Genomic DNA, 13,848 nt, shown 5'->3' with positions numbered 1-13,848 from the left:
AGACTGAATTCCCCTTTTATACCCTGGAGTTTTTGCGCCATTGCGTCCCTTTGGGCATCAGCATCATCCCGCCAGCGCGTCCGCGTCAATAAAAGAAACGAGACGCGCGCGCGCCCTAAGAAGCAGCAATGGCGGAGGAAGAGGAACCACAGACCACCAGGATGAGTAGATTTTATCACAGGAATATCGCATCTTATACTGTACATTGGACTTATTGTCCCAACCCAGTGTTCCAGACAACTTGCACATGTTCAGTGACCCTGTGTAACTTAATCATTATGGACTGCAAATGGTATGTGTTACAGTAGAAAACAAGACTATGTACAGTATATACGGGGTATATATATATATATATATATATATATATATATATATATATATATATATATATATATATATATATAGCTAGATAGATATGTATTGATTACCTGAAGCCTCATGCATGACTAAAGTATTTTTTTTTTCTTTTGCACTTTACTAATACAAATTACAGGTAAAATCAAACAGGAGATCCCTCCCCATTCAATGAAAATCAAAATAAATAAAAACTTTGAAAAAAAATTATACAGGAAAGAACGCTACCTGCTTTGTCTGGTATTCATCTGGAATCTTAAGTATATCTTATGATTTTGCTTATTGAAAAAAATGGTTTATTTAAATATTGTTTCCCTGCTTTGCTTCTTTGGAAAATATAATATGATATTGAACTGGACTATTGAACTGAACTTTGGACTTTAAACCATGATTTGGACTGTGTGTGTGTCAAGCCTCATTATGGGATCACACTGGACCCTGGGGAATTATAGGTAATGGGGTGAAACTCTGTATGTCGTGTATACTTTAAATGTTGTGGTAGAACAAATATCTGTATCCTGACAAAACGTTGATGCACAGGTAGTCACAATAAAAGGGCTAAGTTCCCCACCTGAGATATATATGGTGAGAGGTGGGACATTTCCACATTAGAAACCTTCATAGACATTCTGCTTCATCTATTTAATGATCTATTTAATGATCTATAAAACCTTCAATGTTCAGGGCTAATAACTTCAGAACCAATGAGCACTGTATCAAGCAATTACCAGAGGTGTTTGTGGGGAATATTAACTATGAATGGAACTTTCTATTGGATTAAATAGATGCTGAATAACCCTGCTCTGTCTGTGGTTCCAAGTTCAATCCAATGTTAATATAAGATTGTGAGATGATCTCATTAAGATGCGTTTAAAAAGAAGTGAAAGATATGGCACTCCAGGAGATATGTCAACAATATAAACCAAACACACACACAGTAGGATAGTCACTAAAATATTTCCCTTTTTGGCCCTCAACAAATTATTAGAGGCAGTACTTGAGCATCACATCTTCTATAGGCATCTGCAAGAAGCAAAGTATTGCTACGAAATATAATTTGTCTTTGAGATGTACCTAGACTGACTATGCAACAAATGCACAACTCATGGGCTGACTCTCATTAATTGTAAAAATAATCGGTATACATATAATGGGATATAAAATAAAATACAAGAAATTTATGAGACAAAACCCACTGGTCTCCAGCTGCTGTGACCATAATATTATTCCATCTTTAACTCAACACTGACTTTCTTTAAGAGCTTTGATTGACCCACAGTCATGGTATCAGAACCAGTACCTGACAACACAGATTCAAGAAAATCCTGAGGCTACTGTATATAATAATTAAATGATCACTCTGCCATTGGTGACTCGTCTTTTGTCAGCTTTTATTATTTTTGGTCCATCACTCATACATTCACTTGGCAAAATTCTGTAAGTCTGGAAGAACACTCACACTCACACTCAGAAATATATGAAATGAATTCTCATACTCTGAGGTTCCATCGGCCCATTTTCCATGCCACTTGTACAGTTGTGATTCCTCATCCCACTCACTACGGGATTTATGTAACCCGACCCAGTATTCCTCTGATGTTCTCTTTTTAATTATCTGCAAAGAATAGAAATTTCTCATTATCTGGAGGCATCTGGTATATAATATATACAGTATATGGGATATAAAAGACATTGCAACTGTAATATGCAAATAAAGAGCAATTGCCCCCAAGCTTTCTTGTTAAAGTGCCCTTAAGCACTTAGCTGAACTAAACAATAAAGTACTAGGGGTTTCGCCCATGGAGCAGCTAATACATGTGCTGATTCTCCTACCAGACTTCCCCCGACCCCAAGTCCAAGAATGGGTTTCAAATAATTATTTTAATACAATAAATTAAATTATCCAGATCCCCGTGCTTATTATAGTAGGAGAAAGCTTAGGGTGTCAGCTGTGGGGAATGTGGTGTTATATATTGGCCTATGCCTGGGATCCATTGCCCAGTGGACATTATTGGTTCCTACATTTTCACATTCACTTTCCCACTCTTAAAGGTGTATGCAGATATTTTGTTGGCCCTGTTTTTTGTATGGGTCATTGACAAGGTATTACGTTCCCTTCCCCTGCATGTGTAAAATGCTACGTCTTCTTGTACACTTCTGCTCCATTTAAAATTGTTGAGTGAACACCCACCTCATTCCATCTTTGGTCTGGTCTGTCCTACACTCACTTTTTGATATCATGTCATTTTATAGAGACTAATTTATTTACCTGCAGCTTTCTGTAGCAAGGGTGAGTGTGCCAGGCAATGTCAGACCCTGAGAATTAGTCCTCCTCTTACCCTTACCCCTCACATTGACATACCCACAGTGTAGCCTTAACCTTACTGTAATGTTACCTTTAACTTACCCTGAGAATAGAGTTGTTCTTCTTCACCACCGCCAGTCGGGAGTCGTTGGATTTACAACTTTTCTCACTTTCATTGTGAGACTTTTTCTCTTTGGAAATATAATAACACATTTGCTCCGACAGAATCCAACCTGAGGGGCACCTGTCTGATAGAAAGAATAATGGGAAAAAGAAAGTAAGGTGAGAAAGCCATAGTAATAGCTGAGTGTATTCATATTTGTGTAGTAAGTATCTCTTGCCAAAACTATTCAGAACCAGAACAGAATCCTCTTATAATTTTCATAAAAATTAGAATTAAAATTGAGCTTTGTGAAATATGTTTTGTTTTCCTCAGTGTGTTCCACCCTTCTCACTTGGCCAATGTCCAATCTTGGTTAATTGGGAGAGTACCTTCTTACATGACTATGACTGGGAGAGGATTGGGAGGAAAACAAGAGAATCCGACTTGTCTCTGCAATAAGAGTTAAACCCATTTTCCTTTTTCATCATTATACAAGTTAGTAAGAATACAGCTCCAAAGACTTGGTATTTAACTAACCGGTTACAGTGACCATCCAGGGAATGTTCTGGACAGAAGTCCTCCCTTGAGGCAAAGAGGCATCTGGAGATATGAGGCCATTTTGCACTGGAGAATGTTCATTTGGAGAGGAAGAACCTGCTCACACATATTAAAGAAGTCATTAAGCAACATGCCATCTGCAAATAAATACATTGATAGAATAATATTTACAATAGAATTGGTTTTCATGGTGATATTTGAAGTTCACCTTCTCTGCACCCCTCTAGTATTTCATTGGGAAGCCATTTCATTGTTTTATTTTATTTTTTATTTATTTGGCTTTTTTATGATAAGAATGCATTTCATTCCTTTAGTAAATGTGAGTGAGTCAATGATACAGAGCAGACTGCTTTCTGTTCATCCTTCCTGACTTCCTGTGATAAGCCACGCCCCATCCCATTTAGGTATAGTATAGGTATGAGATGTCATACCTATACTTTCACTTTACACAACTGTTGTACTGAGAACTATTTTACTCCACTGCGAGAACTGGGAGGGTCTGAGGGTATTTTCTTCCTGATGGAGACACCCCATGGAGCCATTTTTTATGGGGAAAGACATCTGCCTATCTACCCAAGTCCAATTAGCAAATTAAAGCGGGTAGATTATACATTGACTAATACTCAGGGAAGGACTAATTAAGAAAAAAGGAGGAGATGGTTTAGAGGAAAAGCCACATCACATATAGGGGCAGATTTACATATGGTCGGATATCGAGGGTTAATTAACCCTCGATATTCGACTGCCGAATGTAAATCCTTTCGACTTCGATATATATATCGAAGTCAAAGGATTTACCGCAAATAGTTGGATCGAACGATCAAACGAAAAAATCGATATTCAACTGCCGAATGTAAATCCTTCGACTCCGAATATCGAAGTCGAAGGATTTACCGCAAATAGTTCGATCGTTCGATTCAAAGGATTTTAATCCATCGATCGAACGATTTTTCTTCTACCAAAAAAACATAGGAAAGCCTATGTGGACCTTCCCCATGGGCTAACATTGCACCTCGGTAGGTTTAAGGTGGCGAAATAGGGGGTCGAAGTTTTTTTTAAAGAGACAGTACTTCGACTATTGAATGGTCGAATAGTCGAACGATTTTTAGTTCGAATAGTTTGATTCGAAGTCGTAGTCAAAGGTCGAAGTAGCCAAAAAAAACATTCGAAATTCGAAGTTTTTTTTATTCTATTCCTTCACTTGAGTTGAGTAAATGGGCCCAGAACTGTATCAAGTGTGTACAACATTAGGGGGGGTTATTTATCAAAGGTAAAGATGTTTTTTCATCTAAAAATTTGAGATATCGAGGGTATTTTTCAGTCAAAACTTGAATTTTCAGGTAAAAAATAAAAACTCACATTTTTTGAAATGTATTATTCCCCGAAGCTGGAAATACACCATCTAAAACCTGCCGAGGTCATATTGAAGTCAATGGCAGAGGTCCTTTGAACCATATGAAAATGTTTATAGCCTTCATGATGTTCAAGTTTTTTTTTGGTGGCTTTCGCTTGAAAACTCGATCAATTCAAGCGATGCAAGTTGTTTTTTTTTTTGCAGAAAACTCGATTAATTAAAGTTTTCAGGTTGTTAACCCCGAATTCACTGATTTGAGTTTTTTTCATTCAATTTTTTTCTTAAATTAGAGTCCATTCGAGTTTCTTACTCCTTACTGTCCAGTGGTACCAATATATGGAATATGGAATGGTCATACCATTTTATATTCTGAAAATAAATATTTGCCAATGAGCTCAGAAAAATAATGAGTTTGAAAAATGTTGAGTTTAGTGAGTTTTGAAAAGTTTTATGAGAAAAAACCTTGTAATCATGTAAAGCAAAATTACACGGGCCAAACCCTTTATTTGTTTTATTAGAAATGAGAGATGAAGGCAGTAAGCCTGTGGTTGGAAAGTGGTTGTTAGAGAAATAAACTGAACGCTGGATGTTAAAATTAGAAGCGTTGGGGACGTCTGGTATCTGCCGTGTAACCATGAACTGCACAACAGTACGTCTGATTAATGAGGAGTGAAACTATGAAAATGAAAGCATGTGGTCACTAAAACTGTCAATTTTAGGTGTTTACAAGAAAACAACAAACACCAGGAAGTCACTTGAAGTCAGATACTTTATGGAAGAACAAGACTGGCTGAATAACTGACCTGCATGGAATCCTGCTTTTTGTACCAAAAGAGGCACTTAATCATAAACTATAACACATTAGGCTCTTTTCCTTGTTGTAATGATTTATCACTAAAATTAATATATTTTTAATGGCACTACTTTTTTGGTCCAGCTCAGTGCCAGCCTGGCAACTATGAAGTAAGAATTTCCTGGTAACCTCCCTTAAGATGAAGGTCTGGGGCATGTGAACCTGGACCCCCCCCCCATGTATCTTGGGGAGTTCACCCCACTAAGATTAATTGGATTCCTCTTTGAGTACAATCTTGAACAGAGTCAAATAACCAGTGTTGGCATTGGTTAAACAAATGAAGAGGAAACGATATTTACCACCAGCATCGGGTTTATTTACAAGTATATTATTGAATGTCTTTTCAGTTGAGGTCAAAATTTACAAGTAATTCTATTGCTTGTCGGGTGGTCCCTCACTCCAAAGGCAACAGGGCTCTATCCGAGAGAGTCAGTGGCACCGTCCAAGCCACACAATATCCAAGGTAAAAGCAAAGTTCACTCTGGAGAGCCAAATTAGATTCAGTGTACTTTATTCAAACACAACATGTTTCGGACAGACATGTCCTTAGCACCTGATGAAGGACATGTCTGTCCGAAACATGTTGTGTTTGAATAAAGTACACTGAATCTAATTTGGCTCTCCAGAGGTCAAAATTTAGTTGGTTGACTCTCTGGCCAAAAGAGAATGGATCCCTGTCAGTAATGAGTTATCCAGGGAGAAATCTCATTGTCAGTTTGTTTCCTCTTGTTAAGTTTCTAAATTTGAATTTGTAGAGGGTTTTTGAAAGAAGTCAACTCACTGGACTTACAGTATCTAATATCAACCCAACTTAATGATACAATGTTTTGTTTCATATCTATTAGCCAATGAAATATATATATATATATATATATATATATATATATATATATATATATATATATATATATATATATATATATGTACAGTATACACACATCTGATACCTCATATCTGCACACTTACATGTCAGAGTTTTCCATACGAGTACAGCCAATAGGATGATGCAAATAACAGAGAGCCCAGAGAAAAGACCTATCAGTTTGCAGCGCTGGGCACCTGGAGAAACAGACAGGGAATTTCATACAGTGACCAGAATGTGATTTAATCATAAGTGTATAAAAGCCATTTTCTGCCATTTTCACTGGTGATCCAAGTGGTGCATCAGATAGTGGACTTACAATCATATTGGTGTTTTGCTAAAAATAATTTATTTGTGTTCAACAGCCAAAACAAACAAACAAAAAAGCTCTTAGAAAGCCTTTTGTGTAGCAGATACAGAGCCGCCTGCAGTACTTACCTGTATTATGTTCCTGACTGATCTACTTCCTGGGTCTCTGATAAGTCAAGCTCCTCCCTTTCAAATGGAGAAGGGTCTACAAAACCTTTGTCATTAGCTAAAGTCAGAGTGGGACATTCACTAAGATTCGTTGTTGCGCCAGCGTCCGCTTCACCGCAATTCGCCAGGCGTATTTTCGCCAGCGCTACGCAAATTCACTAAAATCCAAAGTTGCGCTCAGGGGAAGCGTAAGGTTGTGAAGTTGCGCTAGTGTTAATTCACCAAGCAAAGCGAAGTTAATTTGCATACGGCACCAAATTGACGTTACAATGGAGGTATATGTAGCATCACTACACAAGCCTGGGAAACCTTCAAATCATCAAATACAATTTTTATTTTGCCCTACGCATGTGCCCACTGTATAGATAAGTTGCCATGAGTTAGGAAATGTAGGGGGGGAAGGAGGGGAGCCCCAAAAAAAATTTCGATCTTTTTCAGCCTATCACCCATAAAAAATAAAAAAACTCCAGCGTTTTTTGTAATTTAGAAAAGTTTTTAACTTTTTTTGAAGCAATCCCTATCTACTCTATTGCACTTCGCCTGGTCTGAGGTGGCAAAGGAAGTCTGGCGTAAAAGGTAGCGTTTAGAATAATTTGCGCGTTAGTGAATTTGCGTAGTTACGTCCGTTGCGCAAATTAGCCAGGCGTAAGGGTGCGAAGTAACACTAGCGAATTTAATCCAGTGTCTGTTAGTGAATCTGCAAATTAACGAAAATGCGCTACGCATTCACGCTAGCGTGAGGCGCTTCGTCGTTTAGTGAATTTGCCCCAGAGTAGTTTGATAGAGCTCAGGTTGGACTCCAGAACCTCTTTTTGCCTCTTCAACAGAACATTTCTCTAAGAATTAGCATTTCTCTTAAAGGATCTCCCTTTTATAGTACACATGTTTGGAATGTTTGTGTAAGGGAGTGTGTAAGGGAGTGTGTAAGGGAGTGTGTAAGGGAGTGTGTAAGGGAGTGTGTAAGGGAGTGTGTAAGGGAGTGCCACTTCCAGTTCCTGTGTTGCACTTTTTCTATACACATTACAAGGCACAAACTGTGCTGCATGCAGAGACAGACTCAACTTTTCGAAGCCCAGTTTGGAAATCCAAAGAGCTGTGCAACTGCCCTCCCTATGTTCTACATATATAATATCTGCATTGTGCCCACTAAGAAAAGCAAAACCAAAAAATTGGATTTTGAAATGTTTCCAATAATAATTATGTGGCTCATTTATATGCGGAGTGCAAAAATTACCATGTTTTTAACCAACAATGCAATGTTTCCCCAGTATTTCATCTCCATTTCAGGAACTCTCTATATTGTGTCTACCCAGCTGGTGTGCAATTTGCTAATACAAAACTCAACGAGTCTGGGTCACAACTGGAACCAATAAAGGGACAGGGAAGAAGGAAACAACAGTGAGAATAAGGATCAAGAAAACCTAAGAACAAGAAAGTTTGGCCTATAATGTGCCGTGAGGGAAGTCCTGGCGATCTGAAAATGTATGGATACAACACATCAGACCAGCTTCTTAGCTATTTACTCACAGAGTCCAGAGGTAGAACTAACTATGTAGTAGCCTGCAGGTCACTGGTTCAAATCCAGACACAATGTTATGCCCAGAATCTATTTGTGTAGTTGCTCAAGTACCTTTGTTAATAGTGTCAATATGTGAGATATACTTTCACTTCACTTGCCCTTGTGGTTGTAAATAAACTGGTGTAGGAACTTGGGTGCCCAGGAAAATTATAATTATTCCTAGGGTTGCCACAAATAAAGGATTCAGCCTTTCATACAATCAATACTCATTTATTTAAAACCATTACCCTTGACCTTCTTCTGAAAATTGCCCATATTAAGGGGCTGATTCACAAAGGGTCGAATATCGAGGGTTAATTAACCCTCGATATTCGACTAGGAATTGAAATCCTTCGACTTCGAATATCGAAGTCGAACGATTTAGCGCAAATACTGAGATCGTACGATCGAAGGATTATTCCTTCGATCGAACAATTAAATCCTTCGAATCGAACGATTCAAAGGATTTTAATCCAACGATCGAAGGAATAGGAAAAGCCTATGGGGACCTTCCCCATAGGCTAACATTGACTTCGGTAGCTTTTAGATGGCGAACTAGGGGGTTGAAGTTTTTTTTAAAGAGACAGTACTTCGACTATCGAACGGTTGAATAGTCGAACGATTTTTAGTTCGAATCCTTCGATTCGAAGTCGTAGTCGAAGGTCGAAGTAGCCCATTCGATGGTCGAAGTAGCCCAAAAAATACTTCGAAATTCGAAGTTTTTTTACTTCGAATCCTTCACTCAAATTTAGTGAATCAGCCCCTAAGTCATGAGCATAATGAGACCACAAACCCTGGTTTTTGACACAAGATGTACCTTGAAGTGAAGTTTATGTGAGTTATACAGTAATGGGCATCACTTTGGGAAATACACGCCCAATATTCAGTTTCATTTACAGATCAGACAATAAAGTAAAGTAAAGGCAATTGCTTGTATTTATCCCCTTTCTATAAAAAAGGTTTTCTTTATATTCCCTTCCAGTTTTACCCCATTGGCTTTATATTGAGGATATGATTATTATAAAGCTTGAGCTGCCCTCCAGAATAAGGTTCCTCCATACTCCCCATACCTACCCCCCACCTGTGTCTCTTTCTATTTTATTTTGAAAATATTTGATTTGATTTTCATGATAAACAAATAATAACAGTATGACAGCAATTTAATGCAGATGAAAGACAAGTTATAATCGATACAATGGCATAAAATTATTAAAAACGAAATACCATTTAATGAGACTGACAACAACTAACTAAAATGAACTAAGCCAGTGGATGTAAACATATTGAAAGAAATAAAGAAAAATGTCCATTCATTGACTGGAATGTCTGAAAGCACATCTTATAAATGGAGAAACCGTCCTATTTGATCACCTGTATTAGAATAACAAGCTTCAAAAAAAGGGAGACCAAATCAGTTTAAAAGAGTCAATGGAATTATTTCCTTTGGTTTTGGTTAATAAGGCTTCTTGCCAACTAAGCTGGTTCATAAAAGAAATAATGTCTGTTAACGAAGGGGGTTCTTTTAGTAACCAAGAATTAAATAAAGTGTGTCTCTTTCTAGCCTCACCCTGGATCATAAATGTGCAAGATGAACATAATTAAAGAAATTAAAAACATGGCTTCAAACTGTGTTTTCTGCCCCATCACCCCTTGCATTATGGCCGTAGGGCTCATGTCCTAACATCTAAATTCTGGTCACTGACATCAACTTTGCTGAGTAATGTGCAGGGAGTTAGAGAAGCTGTTACTCCCATGTGTCTCTTTTTGTGTTTTAGAGAAACGTAGACTATAGACAGGCAACTGGCAAATGAAAGGAGCTATTAGATAAAAGAGATAGACAATATAAAGAGACAAAGAGAGGGATAGAGAGCTGATACTGTATATATAGTCACTTTACCTTTTGGAGGGGGTTTGGAAATGTATTTTCTTTTAGTAGCGGTACCAGCACCAGGGATCCTCAAATCAGCATAAGTAACAGAATCTTCCATGACTGACCCAGAGGAGCAATTCTACATCTGATATATATATATATATATATATATATATATATATATATATATATATATATATATATATATATATATATACAAAGCAGAGTTCTGAGGGCACCGGTCACATGAGGACTGAGGTCACGTCATACACAAACCATAGTGATGAGAAGGTAATGTCTCTCTCTCTCTCTCTCTCTCTCTGGGCTGGATGGAAAGTTATGGCCGGATGTGTTGATACAGAAAGAAATAGATCAGCGCTCTCCTCTCTCTCTGCCCAGTGCTACTCACCCCAGGATCAACCTATTTCTTCTCTTTCTTACCATCTCTATCCTCTCTCTAATATCTACTCACTGTGACTGAATGGTACTATTTGTGGCTTTGATCAGTGGCAAAACATGGCACTCACATGAATAACTCACTTATTTCTTAACTTCTTTGAACTGATTCCACAGTAACTACATTTATAGATCAGCCCCTACATGTTGTGTGTGATTAAAGATAAATGTAATATCCTGAGAATGATCTTATGCAGCCACTTATACCCTTAATGGCATTGTATTAAGTTCCCCATAGACGCGACGATTCTACTTGCCGAACGACCGATTTTAGGGAAGTCCGACCAATCTTTCGAAATTATCGTGCGGTTAGTGGGATTAACGATCGTACATCTTGCGATTTTTCGGCCGACATCTGTCGGGAAATTGATCGGCCAGGTCAAAAAATGTTTCTGGGTCCCAGTGCAATGTATCTATGTCTGCAGGGCCAAGCAGCTCCCCTTTGTTTTCCTGGCAAATTGGTCTTTTTAGTTGATGGTCAATTCGTATGATCGTTCTGAGAAGATCGTGGTCTGATCTTTTAAAAATCTCAACATCTATGGCCAGCTTAAGTCCTTGATGGAGAAAGACCTGGGAAGACCTGGAGCACCCAATGCCAGCCAATCAAATGGAAGGGCCAGATAGTGGGAGAAAGACATTCTTTCCCTTTACAAAACACCGGCAATGCCCCATGTAGAACATTAATAGGGCAACTCATTCATTATAGATTAACATTATGAAATCACAACCCTTGAGATTAAAAGGTGCAATAAAGTTGTGAAATTCTCCTACAGAACTATAAATACTGGCAGATACAGGAGAAGGTTTGAAGGAGGGCAATAGTTTTAGGAAAGGACAAGGCTACATTCATTCATCCATATAGAACACAATGATAAACAAGTTCAGTTGACATTTTGGTGTCAGGGTTTATTTTTTGTTCCATTCGGTTTTCCTTCCATAGATGAAGCAAATAAGTATGAATTAATGGCACTAAAGGCTGAGTTTAATGGATGTGACGTTTATACTTTGCCTTTAGTGCTGGGTTGGACATTCTCCTGGAAGTCAAAATAATAAACTGCCCCAATGAAGCTCACAGGGATCCTCAGCTGAACTTTACCCAGTTGTTGGCAGGACAGATCCATAAGTTCTAAGTAAATATGTCTTCATCTCACTCGCTCAAGAAACAACTTTTTTGTTATATGGTGTCCAGGCGAACCCAATGAATTGTCATGTTAATCCAACCTCCCAGCACTTCCCCTGCTCTACTTACTACTTTACTGTAAAACAACTTCCATATATGTGTCTGATAATTCCATAATGGCAGAGAGTCTGAGATACTCAGAGTTCCCTGTATAACTCAGCCTGCAGCCTTGTGTCTTTATATGGTCACAGAACAACCCCTCAGTGACTTCTAATATCCTTATCATTTACAGTAGGGGGTACATTATCCCTTATAATACATGAGTGATACTCAGTTCCCTGTATAACTCAGCCTGCAGCCTTGTGTCTTTATATGGTCACAGAACAACCCCTCAGTGACTTCTAATATCCTTATCATTTACAGTAGGGGGTACATTATCCCTTATAATACATGAGTGATACTCAGAGTTCCCTGTATAACTCAGCCTGCAGCCTTGTGCCTTTATATGGTCACAGAACAACCCCTCAGTGACTTCTAATATCCTTATCATTTACAGTAGGGGGTACATTATCCCTTATAATACATGAGTGATACTCAGAGTTCCCTGTATAACTCAGCCTGCAGCCTTGTGCCTTTATATGGTCACAGAACAACCCCTCAGTGACTTCTAATATCCTTATCATTTACAGTAGGGGGTACATTATCCTTATAATACATGAGTGATACTCAGAGTTCCCTGTATAACTCAGCCTGCAGCCTTGTGCCTTTATATGGTCACAGAACAACCCCTCAGTGACTTCTAATATCCTTATCGTTTACAGTAGGGGGTACATTATCCCTTATAATACATGAGTGGTAATGTGATAATTATTACTGGTGGGACTACTTGGTAAGTACATATTGTGGGGTTGTTTGTGTTGTGTCTGCTGCACAGTAAGTACAGGTAGAACAAAGAAATTCACACTAAAAGAATTAGAAGTGATGTTTATTTGTACTTGAGTATTTCATGGAGCCATTGGCTGATAGACTTTATACAGAGTCTCAGGCCTGAGTTGTAAGTAACATTCAGCAGAAATGCTCGGGGTACAGTAACTAATAGGGTACCAGGGTGTGGGGGCAATTAAAAGCACATTGTATAATTTCATATCAGTGCTCTATTCAGTTGGGCTCCGGGTGGGACTCGTTATGTAGAACTTTTAAAACAGAGCTCATTTTCATTCCTATGGATAATTCTAAAGGCTTTTCCCTGGTCGACACAAGAATCCACCATACAACACATGATATCGAAATTATGCCTTGGCTTCTGGAACAAATCGCATTGTGTAGGGGTCTGGCACTGCATTATCTGAAGTAGAACCTTTTCATCTGTTCAGAGGAGCAAACACAAGGAGGGAGTTAAGAATATGAATTATGCATCAATTCTATTGAAATAAATAGTTTCTATTTCTATCCATGGGTACAGTATTGCATGATGGCATTTCTAGTTCTGTTACAATAAATGAATGTCTATTTGTTAGTTATAACTCTGAATCCAAATGGTGTTCCAGGATCAGGTTCCCCTGGTTCCTATCAAAATCTCACTGCCATGGAATGCCCCTCACCTTCTATATCTTCTTCCCATTATAGGAAAGTGCAGTTCCTACAACAATTCTACCTCCTTATTTTATCTTCTGCCCCTGGCCTATATAGCCATGACAAATTGCACCTCAATGGCAGTGGGTCCACGGTGCTAGGGGAAAGAATGGCTAAAAGGTTGGAGGAGTGTTTAAACTAGGCAAGGGGGGGTGGGTCAGATAAAGAATTATGGGGAAGCTAGTGTAGACGGGGCAGTAGGATTAGTAAGGGGTCATGGGGGAGGAGTGAGGGGAGCATACAGTTTACCAGCTAAGGAGGTCCCTCTGTTACAAGGAAAACTGACTAATACTAACTTAAAGGGATACTGTCATGGAAAAAAACAATTTTTTCAAAATGAATCAGT

This window comes from Xenopus laevis, chromosome 1L, assembly GCF_017654675.1.
Source record: "Xenopus laevis strain J_2021 chromosome 1L, Xenopus_laevis_v10.1, whole genome shotgun sequence".
Classification (NCBI taxonomy): domain Eukaryota; kingdom Metazoa; phylum Chordata; class Amphibia; order Anura; family Pipidae; genus Xenopus; species Xenopus laevis.
Note: the sequence above shows the minus strand (reverse complement) of the source record.